Raw genomic sequence first — 15,711 nt, forward strand, 5'->3', positions numbered from 1 at the left:
CAATGGGCTCCCTGGGAAAAAATAAGGTTTAAAATTCCTACTTTATAACACTGTGGTTAGTGTATATGATATTCTTTAGATTCTGCTTAAATCGCTCTGCATCAGTTCACATTAGCCTTCAGAACTTTTTTAAATTCTTCAAATTTACTTTTTTCTCATTCTATTACCACAGGGAATCTTTATCTGAGGTGATCAAGGAAGATTTCTTGAAGAAAGTAGTATATGACAGCAAGTTATCACTAGGAAAATACACTAAGATCAAGTAGGATTTATAATAGGAATGTAGGGTTGCTTCAATATTAAGAAAACTATCAACATAATTGACCAAATAAATAAGAAACCTAACAGAAATCATATGATTATTTCAATAGATGATGAAAAAACTTTTGAGAAAACACAGCACCTATTCCTATTAAAAACACTAGAAAGCATAGGAATAAATGGCATGTTCCTCAAAACAATAAGTAAAAATATATATATATATATATACACACACATATATATATCAAAAACCATCAATAAACATTATTTGTTATGGGGATAAGCTAGAAGTATTCTGCAAGATCAGGAATGAAACAAGGATATCCATTATTACCACTTTATTCAATGTTGTATTAGAAATGTCAATTTTAGCAATTGAGAAGAAAAAGAAATTGAAGAATTAGAACAGGTAACAAAGAAACAAAACTCTCACTCTCTGCAACTGATATGATGATATACCTAGAGAATCCTAGACAATCCTAGAAAATCATCTTAAAAACTATTTGAAACAATTAGCAACTTTCAAAGTTGTAAGATATAAAATAAACCCACATAAGTCATCAGCATTTCTATATTTTACCAATAAGACACAGGAACAAGAAACAGAAAGAGAAATTCCATTTAAAGTAACTGCAGACAACATAAAATACTTGGAAATCTACCTGCCATGGCAAACTCAGAAACTATATAAAAAAACTATAAAATACTTTTAGTATAAATAAAATCAGATCCAAATAATTGGGCAAATATCAATATAGGTTCTTAGTTCCTCAAAATGAGCACTCTAGGGGGCAGTTAGTGTCACAGTGGATAGAGCATCAGCCCAGGAGTCGGGGGGACCTGAGTTCAAATCAGGCCTCAGACACTTAATTACCTAGCTATGTGACCTTGGGCAAGTCACTTAACCCCAATGCCTTGTAAAGTCAAACAAACAAAACACACACACACACACACACACACACACACACACACACTCACATACACACGAGCATTCTACAACACCACATTGTTGCTGCTGTGAGGATGCTGAGAAAGAATACAAGAATACTTTTCATCTCCGCTTTTTAAAATGTTAAAAACATTACTTTCAGTATATATACATATATATACATATATGTATATATGTATATATGTATATATATATATATAAAATCTCCCAGTAGTCAGTAGTCAATGAACCTTCCCTTATTAATGAGCCAATTTTAAACTCTAGACATAAAACACTAGCAAGCAGCACAGTCTGTTCTGACAACAAGCATTTATTAAGTGTTTATGCCGGTTGGCAGTGGTGGTTGAAGACGATAAACCTGAGTTTATCTCCTGCCTTGTACACTTCCTAGTTGTATAACTTTAAGAAGCTGGAGTAGGAAATGACAAACCATTCCAGTATCATCTTCAAGAAAACCCCCAAAGGAGTAACAAGGAGTCAAACACAACTGAAAAATGACTAATCAACACGTCAAGCCCTTTGTTAAGTGCCAAGGATAAAGAAAAAGGGGAAAAGACAATCCCAGCTCTCCAGAAGTTCACAATCTAATGGGGTAAACATCAAGAAAATAACTATGTATAAACAAGACACAGGAAAAAAATCAACAAAAAGAAGATTTTTGTAGGATGTTGAACTGTGGCTGAGACTTGGAGGAAGTCGGAGAAATCAAACAGCACAGATGAAGGGAAAAAACTCAAGGCAAAGGGAACAGCAAAAATGTCTAGAATTGAGAGACAATGGCTTGTGCAAGGATGAGCAAGGACAGTGTCAACGGATCATACAGCATATAGGGGGTAAGGTATAAAAAGAGTGTGGGGAGGGGAAAGATTAAAAAGGGCCTTGAACACTAAACAAAGGGTTTTATATTTAATCCTGGAAGTGATAGGGATCCAAAGAAGTTTACTGAATGGGGAGTTAGTACAATCAAATCTATGTAAGGTGATAAGGGTCTAAACCAGGAGGGTGACAAGTCAGAGGAGAGAGGTGGTTTGAGATGTGATAAGTGAATTATGTGAAGATGCAAGACTAAAGAATAGGAGAGAGAATAGGGTTGTATTAGTAGAAATAGAAATGTTTTCATTGACTGATGCTGAGTGAGATGAGCAAAACCAAAAAAATACTGTACACCCTAACAGCAACATGGGGGTGATGACCAACCTTGATGGACTTGCTCATTCCATCAGTGCAACAATCAGGGACAATTTTGGGCTGTCTGCAATGGAGAATACCATTTATATCCAGATAAAGAACCGTGCAGTTTGAACAAAGTTCAAGGACTATTCCCTTTAATTTAGGAAAAAAAAAAACCCAGATAACTTATTGTCTAATCTTGCTATCTCTTATACTTTTTTGTTTCTTCCTTAAGGATATGATTTCTCTCTCATCACACTCAATTTGGATCAATGTACAACATGGAAACAAAGTAAAGTTGGGGGGGAGGAGAGGGAAGTAAGATTGGGGAAAAATTGTAAAACTCAAATAAAATCTTAAATAAATAAATAAATAGATGGAAGAGCTCCCTCACCCCCCCCCCCAAAGAAATGTTTTCATTGAAGCATTGGGAACTGAGAAGATCACTAAATGAAAAAACTACAGGGAGAAGAGGTAGAGAGGGAACAGTTAGAAAAGGAGGAGAAGCAGGAGAAAGTATCTTTCATAGAAAAAAGAATCAAGAAGTGGATTATCCACTAAGCATCAAAGGCTACAGAGATCAAGGAAGATGGGGATTGAAAAAAAAAAAGGTCATTATATTTGGTCACTAAGAAATCACTAATAATTTTGGATAAGATGGTTTCATTTGAATAATTAGGAAGGAATCAGGTTGCTGAGAGTTGACTAGAGTGAGAGAAAAGAAAGAAGAAGCATCAATTGCAGGTAGCCTTCTCAAGGAATTTAGTCAGAGAGGAGAGATTGGATGATAACTAGGAATGGGTGGATGTAGTGAGGGCTTTTTGAGCATGAGGGAAATATTAGTATGACTGTTGAGTGAGGAGTTTTATTTTATGCTTACAAAGTAAGGTGAAAGCTTGGATGTGGGAAATGTCAGGCACAAGCCCATCTTAGAGTCCAAGTAGGGATAAAGTCTATGTTTCCAATGAAGAGATGTGGTTAAGTCCAGAGTAGAGGTGACATATTCTAGGAAATGGGTGTGAAATACAGCATCTCCTGTCAGATATGGCTAATGCCATAACATTTCATACTCATCATCATCCACTTCTACAGTGAAGATAGGTATTCTTACTTACATCTTTCTCAGAATCAATCTTTTTTTATTTTGCAAGGCAATGGGGTGGCTTGTCCAAGGCCACACAGCTAGGTAGTTATTAAGTGTCTGAGGCTGGATTTGAACTCAGGCACTCCTGACTCCAGGGCCAGTGCTCTATCCACCTAGTCGCCCTTCCCAGGATCAATCTTGATTGTTATAATTACAGAATCAAGTCTGATTTTATTTCCGGGGGGGGGGGGGGGCTTTCTATTCAAATTGTTTTGCACACTGTATATATAGGTTTCCTGGTACAGGATGGATACACACATACCTCCCCCACACACGCACACACACATCAACTGATCTAAGTCTTCTCTCACTTCTCTGAATTCTTTTCTCACTGGAGTCTTTGGACTCTCTCTCCTCCTTCTTAATTACTGGCATTGCTATCCTGAAGAACCCTCTCAGCTGAGGTCCTTCTCTCCTGGATGGTGACTTCTTCCTTAGGACTACCACTTTAAGAAAAACTCATGCCACACTGGATCACAGCCACTCCTTCAGGACCCTTCTTTCTCTTTAACTGCCATATGATTCCTTCAAGCACTGTTTTTTCCCAGTATAATCTCCTTATTTTAGCCTGTTATACCTTTGTGCCTGGTATATAGAAAGCACTTAAGAAATACCAAAACCAAAGAAAGTAGTAGTCAGCTACTGCAAATACGGCTGGACTTGATAAGTGAGTTTTGCTGAACTGCATTTCTCCCCTTTTTTAATTCTCTTATAGGGAAAGACTTTCTTTCTTTCTTTCTTTCTTTTAAATTTTTATTAAAGATATTATTTGAGTTTTACAATTTCCCCCCAATCTTGCTTCCCTCCCCCCACCCCCACTGCACAGATAGCACTCTGTCAGTCTTTACTTTGTTTCCATGTTGTACCTTGATCCAAATTGGGTGAGATGAGAGAGAAATCATATCCTTAAAGGGAATAGTCCTTGTACTTTGTTCAAACTCCACAGCTCCTTATCTGGATACAGATGGTACTCTCCTTTGCAGACAGCCTGAACTTGTTCCCAATTGTTGCACTGATGGAATGAGCAAGTCCTTCAAGGTTGAACATCACACCCATGTTGCTGTTAGGGTGTAAAGTGTTTTTCTGGTTCTGCTCATCTCACTCAGCATCAGTTCATGCCAATCCCTCCAGGTTTCCCTGAAATCCCATCCTTCCTGGTTTCTAATAGAACAATAGTGTTCCATGACATACATATACCACAGTTTGCTAAGCCATTCCCCAATTGAAGGACATTTACTGGATTTCCAATTCTGGGAAAGACTTTCTTTAGGAAAGGCTAGATTGGCAAAAAAAAAAATAACTCAAAAATAGAAGATACCAATCAAATATACAAAGATAATTTATCATTTTTAAGTGTTTATTGTCTAGTTACTTTAAAAATGGGAACTGTCTTTTTGTCTTATATATTTGTATCATTCCTTACATATCTTGCATATCACATCCTTATTAGAAAAACTTTATGCAAAAATTATTCCCTCACTGACAGTTTTCCTTCTTATCCTACTTGCAATGATGTTATTTAGGTAGCAACTTTTCAATCTTTTATGATCTCCTACATTACTTCTCAAGTATTCATTTGCAACTTAAGAGTGGTAAATGGTAAGAGATTCTGGCATTTTCTGCCAAATTGCTTTCCAGTCTTCCTAGCAGCTCTTGTGAAATACTGTTTAAATATCCACCAGTGAAAGGGAGACTAGTTAAGAATCTGTTCAGATTTCTTACTTTGGGCATATGAACCTCTTCCAAGTAGCCTTCCTTTTTCCTATCCTGGGATGAGTATTTTTGTCTGCTTACCAACACGAATGATGTCACAAGAAAATTTCCAAAAACTCAAAGTTGTGAATGATCCAGAGGATAACAAAGCTCTAAGAAGCATAGAAGAAATGAGACTGAGAATGCAAAAAATAATATTGCAAATTATATAGGAGATGTTTATTGGAAAAAGTAGGTGGATGAACAGTGCCATATGAGTTACAGAATACTAAAGACCTAGAGGAAGACTTCCATTGGGCTTCCTATTTTGGATTTATAGGGGGAGTGAGTAAGAATTGCAGAAGTAAGATGGTATGAATGGTCTACTTTCTTTCATTCTAAAGGATAAGCATAAAAATTATTTTAAAATGCATAAATGTTCAATTAATTGACCACACATCAAGAAATCAGTTTAAATATATTATTCCAAATCTATATTTTTTTAAAACTTTATTTACAATTTAATAAGCCATTTGATAAATGGTTATAATATGCAAAAACTGATGAGGTCTAGGGATAAAATATCAAAAATACACAGACTTGACTTAAAGGAACTTACATTCTAAAGTAGAGACACACTACATAAACTGTCAATTTAAGGACAGAAAGTACATATAGCTGAGAGAATCAGAAAAAGCCACATGACCTTCTGATAATGTGGGAGTTGTGCCTTGAAGAATTGTTATGCTCAAAGGACAACAAAAATAAGCATCCAGCAATACCACTATTGGGTCTATACCCTGAAGAGATCACGGAAAAGGGTAAAAACATCACTTGTACAAAAATATTCATGGCAGCTCTGTTTGTGGTGGCAAAGAATTGGAAACTGAGTGAATGACCATCAATTGGGGAATGACTGAACAAACTGGAACACTATTGTTCTATTAGAAACCAGGAGGGAGGGGCAGCTAGGTGGCGCAGTGGATAGAGCACTGGCCCTGGAGTCAGGAGTACCTGAGTTCATATCTGGCCTCAGACACTTAATAATTACTTAGCTGTGTGGCCTTGGGCAAGCCACTTAACCCCATAGGCTTGCAAAAACTAAAAAAGAAAAAAAGAGAAAAAAAAAGAAACCAGGAGGGATGGGAATTCAGGGAAGCCTGGAAGGATTTGCATGAACTTACGCTAAACAAGATGAGCAGAACCAGAAGAATACTGTACACCCTAACAGCAACATGGGGGTGATGATCAATCTCAATGGACTTGCTCATTCAATCAGTGCACAATTTGGGGTATCTGTGATGGAGAACATCATCTGTATTCGAGAAAGAATTGTGGAGTTTGAACAAAGACCAAAGACTATTACCTCTAATTTAAAAAAAAATTATCTTATTAAGTAATTTTGTTCTCTTATACTTTATTTTTTTTCCTTAAGGATATAATTTCCCTCTCATCATATTCAACATGGATGAATGTATACCACTGGAAAAAATGTAAAGACTAACAAACTGCCTTCTGTGGGGGATAGGGGGAGGGAAGGGAGAATAGGGGGGAAATTTTAAAATTCAAAATAAATTGATTAATTAAATTTTAAAAAGAGATAGTTAAAAATTCTAAAAGGTATAGATGGGAACATGAGCACATTATAGGAATGAGCAGTAATAAATGAAAAAAAGGCACAAAAGTAAGAAAATGAATACCAGGTTCCAGAAGTGGCAAGTAGGCCAATTTGTTTGGATCATATAGTTCATAACTGAATATAATGTGAAATGAACCTCAAAAGATAGACTGGTACCAGATTGATAAGAGCTTTAAATACCAAATCAAAGATTCTCTGTTTTTATCCTCAAGTACTCAGAATAAATAGAGAGAATGAATGATAAAGAAAATGAGAGAAATGCCTTTTAAAAGGGCACAAAAAATGAAATTAAAAAACTAATAAATAGAATTAATTGAAGGGCAGAAGGGGAACAGAGAAATTTGCTTAACTAAGGGGGGGAGGGGAAGAATTTTATATAACCAGAGAAAACAGATGAGGAAAAAGGAACCAATAACTAAAGGAAAGGGGATAACAAAAGAGGAGGGGATGGCAGGGGGAAAGGGAAAGAACCAGTGAGAATAGGACCAACTAAAAAAATACTAACTTTATCATTAACTGAAGGAATAAAGTACTGTGTATATAGCAGAAGAAAGGGAAAATCATAATTTAAACAGTTATTGTAAATATTATAGACAAATGGAGGAAAATCAATAATTAACTCAGAACTTTAAATATAAATGGATTGGAGAATTGAATAAATAAAAAATTGGATAGGAAAACAAAAATCCAGAAGGTGTTACTTACTTTTTCTTTATTTATTTATTCTTATTTTTCTATAAGGTGTTACTTACATAAAGGACAATTAAATACAAAGACAAAATCAAATTTAAAAACGAAGGGTGGGAGGGGTGGCTAGGTGGCGCCATGGATAGAGTACTGGTCCTGAAATCAGGAGGACCTGAGTTCAAATCAACCCTCGGACACTTAACTATCAGCTATGTGGCCTTGGGCAAGCCACTTCACTTAACCCCATTGCCTTGCAAAAAAAAAAAAATGAAGGATGGGGGATGCAACAGATGAATCCAAAATAGCAAGAATTGCAACTGTGTTATTTGCCAAAGAAAAAACATACAAAATTTGAATTAAATTTAAATTAAAAATTTAAATTAAAAAGGATGAACTAGGAAATTATATTATACTGAAGGAAACATAACAAGCCAATATTAATAATAAACTGTCTTAGTGCCCAAAATCATAAGAGGAAATATCTGAGCTATAAGAAGACAGGTAGAACAATGACAAGAGACTTCAACAGTGCTGTATCAATTTCAGATAAACAGAAGGGAAAATATGAAACAGAACAAATTGCTAGAGAAATTAGAGTTAGAAGACTTATGGCATTTTCTAGATGGGTTAGAAAAAGAATATTTTTATTTCTTCTTACCATATAAAATATTAACAAAAACTGCCTATGAACTTGGACACCATAATATTACAAACAAACGTAAAAAAGTAAAAATAGTTAATATTTTCTTTATAGACTGTAATACAACAAAAATAGCAAACAAAAGATGCACCCAAATGGAGACCTGACAATGTAATCCTAAATAATGGGCAGGTCAAAGAACAAATCATACCAACAATGAATAATCATGTAAAATAAAAATGAAAATGATGCAACAGCATACCAAAATTTCTGGGACACAACTAAAGTATCCCACAGGGAAAAATCATATCCATACAAAAATAAAAAAATAGAAAAGAAAGTACTAATAAACTGAATGTGCATTTTGTTCAAAATTAGGATGCCAAGAAATAAACTAAAAATAAATACAAAAGAAGAGCTAAAATCAAAGACTAGTTCTTTGAAATGATAAAATGATAAAAATGATGAAATTAGGTAATCTGATTAAAAGAGAACAGAAAAAATCAAATCAATAAAATAGCAAATGAGACCAGAGAAATTTCAGCAAAACTTCTAGAAATAAAAATAATCAGAACATATGCTAATAAAACTGGGAATATAAAAGAAAAGGAGGGAGTGGGGCAGAGCCAGGAGATCTCTTCAAAATATTTCAAAAATCCTTAAAAATATGACTTTAACTAAATTTCCAAGAGACAGAAAGATCCAGTAATGCAATTCTCCAGCCCAAGGTAACCTGGAAAATAGTGGGAAGGTTCTGTTCCAGTGGGTTGGAGGGGGCGGCAACACACCAGAGGAGCTTCAGCCTTCTGTGAACAGAGCCAGGGTGTCTGGGTCCCTGGGAACCCCGGCTTCTGGCAGCAGAAGCAGTTTCCTGATCTGCTACCCCAGGGAGCATCAAGCACAATTTGGAAGAACAGCCAGGAGACTCTTCGAGAGCAAGTGTGAAGCCCAGGCCAGTGAGACCCTCCTCAGCACAGCCATGCAACCCAGATCCCAGGAAACAAAAGCAGGCCTGTGGAATGGCCCAGCAACTGCTCCCACAGAAAGTAAGGGAGTGGAGGAAGACTGTCAAGGTCTGTCCTCTGTCCCTGGGACAGGACTCTGGGACTTTGACCATATTTAGACCCTGGTTGCAGTCTGGGACCCCCATAGAGCAGGGAACTTCCTCACAGTCCCAGGGCAGAGTGGTGAGCTTGTGGTCATTTACAGACTAGGAGGGCAGTTCCCATAAGACCTTGAAGGAACTGAGGTCCTTGCAGGGGTATCCCAATAATACTCAGAATCTCAGGAAGCACCCCAAAACAAAGTACAAGCTGGGGAAATGAGTAAACAAAAAAAAGGAACCTGATCAATTACTTTGGTCCCATGAACAATTAAATCACAGACTCTGAAGATGAAAAAGTCCAAGCTTCTCCATCTAAAGAATTCAAGAAATATGGAAGTTGGGTTCAAGCTATGACAGAGCTCAAAAAAGATTTTGAAATTCAAATAAGGGAGACAGAAGAAAAATTGGTAAGATAAATGAGAAAGATGCAGGAAAAACATGAAAACGAAGTCAGAAGCTTAGTCAAGGTGATCCAAAAAGAAAATAACATTAAAAACCAGTTTAGGTCAGATGGATAAAACAGTTCAAAAAGTTAAGGAGAAGAATGCTTTAAAAAACAGAATTGGCCAGATGGAAAAGGAGATAAGAAAGCTCTCTGAGGAAAACAAATCCTTCAAATGTAGAATGGAACTAAAGGAAGCTGATGATTTTGCAAGAAATGAAGACACAATAATTCAAAATCAAAAGAATGAAAAACTAAAAGAAATGTTAAATTTCTCATTAAAAAAAACAACTGATCTGGAAAAACAGATCCAGGAAATATAATTTAAAAATTATTGGAGTATCTGAAAGTCATAATCAGAAAAAGAGTCAACCTAATTTTTAAAGAATTTCTAAAGGAAAATTGCCCTGATATCCTAGAAGCAGAGAGTAAAACAGAAATTGAGAGAATCCACTGATCTCCTACTGAAAGAGATAAAAAAAAACCCAACCCAAGGAATATTATTGCCAAGTTCCAGAACTCCCAAGTCAAAGAGAAAATATTACAAGCAGCCAGAGGGACACAATTCAAATATTGTGGATCTACAGTCAGGATTGCACATGACTTAAGCACAACTACATTAAAGGCTTGTAGGACTTGGAATATAACATTCCAAAAGGCAAAAGAGCTTGGAATACAACTGAGAATCAACTACCCTGTAAAACTGAACATCCTCTTCCAAGGGAAAAGATGAACTTTCAATGAAACACTGAAATTGCAAATGCTCCTTTTGAAACAGCCAAGCTGAACAGAAAGTTTGAACTTCAAGTACAGGACAGAGGTGAAGCATAGAGAGGGTGGACAAGAAGGGTAAATTATGAGGGACTTAATGATGATGAACTGTGTGTATTCCTGAATGGAAAGATGATACTGATAAAACCCCTGTGAACCTTCTCATTTAATAGAGCAGATAGAAGGAGCTTTTATAGATGAGGCATAGGACAGAGCCAAATTTGAAGGTAGAATATATTGTAAAAATGGAGTCAATGGGTGAAAGGGAAATGTACTGGGAGTAAAAGAAAGGAGAGGAAGCATAGGCTAAAATATTTCATGTAAAAAGTCAAAAAATAGCTTTTGCAATGGTATGGAAGTGGGGGAAGGTGAGGGGGAATGAGGGAGCCTTCATTCTATCGGGAATGACTCAGAGAGGAAACAGCACACACACACTCAGTAGGATAGAGAAATCTAGAAGAGGGGTGGCTAGATGGTGCTGGGGCAGCACAGTGGATAGAGCACAGGCCCTGGAGTCAGGAGTACCCGAGCTCAAATCTGGCCTCAGACACTTAATAATTACCTAGCTGTGTGGCCTTGGGCAAGCCACTTAACCCCATTGCCTTGCAAAAACCTAAAAAAAACCTAAAACTCTAGAAGAAAAAAGGAGAGAGGGGGACAGGAGGAGGGGAGGAGGGATGTGGGTGATAGAGGAGAGGGTAGATCATAGGAGAGGATAGTCAAATATAACACATTTTCTTTTTTACTTTTTTTGCAAGGTGGTGGGACTGGATGGCTTGTCCAAGACGACCAGGCTGGATAGTTGCTGGGTGGGATGTAGGTTCTGTCCACTGCACCACTCAGCTTCCCCACAGCACATTTTTGAAGAGGGACAGAGTGAAAGGAGAGAGAAAATATAATAGATGGTAGAGGGGAGGAAGGGATGGAGGGAATTACAATCAGCAACAGCAACAGCAATTGTGGAAAAATATGGAAGTAACTTCTTTGATGGACTTATTTTTTTTTCTTTTTAGTTTTTTTGCAAGGCAATGGGGTTAAGTGGCTTGCCCAAGGCCACACAGCTAGGTAATTATTAAGTGTCTGAGACCGGATTTGAACTCAGGTACTCCTGACTCCAGGGCTTGTGCTCTATCCACTGTGCCACCTAGCCACCCCTCTGATGGACTTATGATAACAAATATGATCTACCTGTGACAGAGCTGATGGTATCAGAACATAGACTGAAAGACAATTTTTTTTCTTTCTTTCACTTTTATTTCTCATGAGGTTTTATATTTTTGTGGAGGGAGGGGTATTATGTTTATTCTTACAAGAATATTTTAGTAATGTGTAAATAAATTAAAGAAAATATTAAAAAAGGAAAAGAAAAGCAGGAATACTTTCAAAAATATAAAGTATCCAAATTATCAGAAGATCAGAAAAAGAACTTAAATAATTCAATCTCAGAAAAGGAAACAAAGGGGTGGCTAAGTGGCACAGTGGATAGAGCACAAGCCCTGGAGTTCAGGAGTACCTGAGTTCAAATCCGGCCTCAGACACTTAATAATTACCGAGCTGTGTGGCCTTGGGCAAGCCACTTAACCCCATTGCCTTGTAAAAACCTTTAAAAAAAAAGAAATAAAAAGAAACAGATTTAGCTGTAAAGGAACTCCAAGGGAAAAAAAAAATACTGGTTCTGAAGAGAATTCTAATAAATTTTTAAATAATAGAAGGTACCCTTGCTTCACAAACTTTTTTCCAAAACTGAGAAATAATCCTACCAGAATCCTTTTGATGGGGCAAATATAATCTTAATACCTAAAGCAGAGAATGACAAAACACAAAAAGAAAATTACTGACCAATATCATTAATGAACCTTGACTTAAAAGATTTAAATAATATCCTTTCAAACTTTCTACAGAAATTTTTAAAAAATCATACATTATGACCAAATTTTATTTGGTCATACCCAGGGATTCAAGGATGTTTCAATACTAGGAAAATAAACAACATAATTAATCATGTTAAAAACTAAATCATCCCAAACCACATGCTCTTCTCAATAAATGCAAAAAAGCTACTAATAAAGTACAAAACTCTTATATGCTAAAAAACCTATAAAGTACAGGTATAATGTGTATGCATAAATAAATAGATAAGTGGTCAAACATGAAAGAATACTCCAAATAACTAATTACAGGAGAAATGCACATATCATTTCCCATTCTGAAGACTGGCAAAAATGACAAATTACAATATTCAGTGTAGGAAGCCTTATGGAAAGATAAGCATGCTAATAAATTTTTTGGAGGAGTTGTGAAATGGTACACTTATTTTGGAAAGCAATTTGGAATCAAGCAAATAATGAGAACAAAATGTTTGAATCCTTTGAACTAGATTCTATTACTAGATATGTATACCAAGGAAGAAAAGGATAAAAAAGAAGTTCTAATATACCGTAAAATATTTATAGCAGCATTTTTTTGGTAAAAACTAAGAACTGGAAATAAAAATAGACATTCATTAATTAGGGAATGGTTCAATTAAATATAGAACAGAAATATGAAAGCACATGTCATTGACACATCATTTCCTAGTATTCTGTAAGATGATACATGTGATGAATACAGAGAAAGATGGAAGTATCTACATGAACTAATATACAGTGAAGTGAACAACCAATAAAATAATATGTGCAATTACATATTGTTGGAAAGGACAACTACACATCAAAAAACCAAAAGTGAATAAAAACAAATTTATAAAGATCACACTATCAACGAGAGATTTGCATGTAATACATTGCACATGTTTTCAGACTTTTTTCTTAATACTATTATTGTTATATAGTATCATTTTTTCTAGAAGGAGAAAGAGAAGGGATACACAGAAAAACCATAAGGATGTAGGTAAAAAAAGACATTATTAAAAATACTTTAAAAAGATGCCACTATATTATATTCTACTTTGATATTTCTATTAAAAACTAGGATCTAGTTGTTATTATTAAAGTATACAAAGGAAAGTCGGCTAAGAGGCTGACAATACTACTAGTGATTCAGTAGATACATCAACAACAAAGGATTAGAAATACTCATTATATGGGTCAGGAATAGCTCCTCCACTAAAAAGGAAAAATTAGTAAAACATAAAATTTCAGAAGTGACAAAAAAAGAAAAAGCCCTAAGAGTGACTTTTTGCATTCACTAAATTTAAAAATTGAGAAACAGGAAGTTAATAAGCATTTATTAAGCACCTACTATAAGTCTGCACTTATACTGGGTTTAAGCACTGGGACTCCAGAAAAAAAAACAAAAAAAGACAGTTCTAGCTCTCAAGTAATTGACAGTCTAGTACAGGAGACAACATGAAAACAACTGTGTACAAATGAGACAGGATACATTGGAAATAATCAATAAAGAAAAGCACTAGCATTAAGGAAGATCAGGAAAGCCTTTTTGTAAAAGATGGGGTCTTAGGACTTGGAGAAAGCCAGGGAAGCACTGTTTGAATAAATCATTTATCCTCTCTGGGCCTTCTTTTCTGAGAGACTGACTATCTTATCTTGTCCACCTCTGGTTCTCTAAATTAAAACATAAAACAAAGCCTTTACTTTGATTAGTTTGGCAGAAGTCTGAAATTTTGTAATAGTATAAAAACTCATTAAAGTTGAAAAAGTTTTATTTTTGCAAGTATGCAAAGAATGAATTGACTATTAAAAATAATCAAAGTGAACTGTAAAAGCATATTCTGATTAATGTATGTATGTGAGATTATACTTAGGATATGTAATAGCAGTAAAAAAAGATCACAACAGTCAGAACATCCTGAAGAAAAAGACTGAAAGAGATGAACATTTTTAGTGAATTCCACAAAATTTCATTATTTTAAATTTTACCAGAGATCAACATTCTTTTCTGATATGCTAATATCTATATGAATAAGATATTTTGTTTATAAGAAAAAATAATTTTTTAAATAGTCTATGATGCCCATGATGGTGATGTATATATTATGCTGTCTATGACAACTGATGAGAAAAAAATTATATGTATGACAAGTTTTTTAAGAGAATTCTTCAAAATAATTGCTACTTACTTCAGTACATATTACCCACTTGGAATAATTCGTACTGTCACTTCACAATCCTTGTACTCAAAGTTGGCAGTTTATAACAGCAGTACATGGTTTATTTGGAAGAAAAATTGCATCCAATTATTTTGGAGGAAGAGAATTCTTCCTCCTATCAAACTCAAAGCCAAAACATTTAAGAAACTGTCAGATTAAAACTGTTTTCCGAAACAATGCTGCCGCCTTCTGGACAAGTAGGCAGTATAATTTTTGAAAATACCAAAACCAAAGACTGTACTCCATTTATCTTCAAAATAACAAATGAAATCAAAATATAACAGTCTACAAATATGAAAATCTTAATTATTAATGACCTATTTATATTTACTATAAAATTTTAGCACATTTAAAGCAGCTTTATCTAGATTTTGAGGAAAATCATTTAACACCAGTCAGCACCCTAACATAAATTACAAAATGGGAAGAACAACCACATGTCAAAAAAACAAAAAGGGAATATATCAAAAATGTAAAGATCAAACTAGACTTGAACGAAGAGGTATAAGAATCTACCCCTTATTTGCATGAACTGATGCTCAGTGAGATGAGCAGAACCAGAAAAATACTGTACACCCTAACAGCAATGTGGGGATGATGATCGACCTTGATGGACTCACTCATTCCATCAATGCAACAATCAGGGACAATTTGGGGCTCTCTGCAATGAAAAATATCATCTGTATCCAGAGAAAAAATTGTGGAGTTTGAACAAAGACCAAAGACTATGACCTTTAATTTAGAAACTGATATATTATTGTGTGATCTTGCTATCTCTTATACTTTAATGTTTCTTCCTTAAGGATATGATTGCTCTCTCATCACATTCAATTTGGATCAATGTATACCATGGAAACAATGTAAAGACTGGCAGATTGACTCTGAGGGGGAGAGGGAAGGAGGTAAGATTGAGGGGGAAATTGTAAAACTCAAAATAAATAAAATCTTTAAGCAAAAAAAAAAATCTACCCCTTCATGGAGAAGAGAGGCCCACTGATGTTACACATTGTATTTGTTCAGACTTTTTCAATGTAACAATCAGTTATACTGATTTTTTTTCCTTTTAAAAAATACCATTCATTATATGGAATGCCTCTTGGAGA

General features: G+C 35.2%; 1 protein-coding gene across 2 annotated transcripts in view; it reads right to left on the reverse strand.

The window, feature by feature from the left end:
- The window catches only part of NDUFAF2 (NADH:ubiquinone oxidoreductase complex assembly factor 2), a 238,018-nt gene that overhangs the window by 200,962 nt on the left and 21,345 nt on the right, over positions 1–15,711 (reverse strand). The gene's annotated exons all lie outside the window — the stretch shown is intronic.

This window comes from Macrotis lagotis, chromosome X (assembly GCF_037893015.1).
Source record: "Macrotis lagotis isolate mMagLag1 chromosome X, bilby.v1.9.chrom.fasta, whole genome shotgun sequence".
Taxonomy (NCBI): Eukaryota; Metazoa; Chordata; class Mammalia; order Peramelemorphia; family Peramelidae; genus Macrotis; species Macrotis lagotis.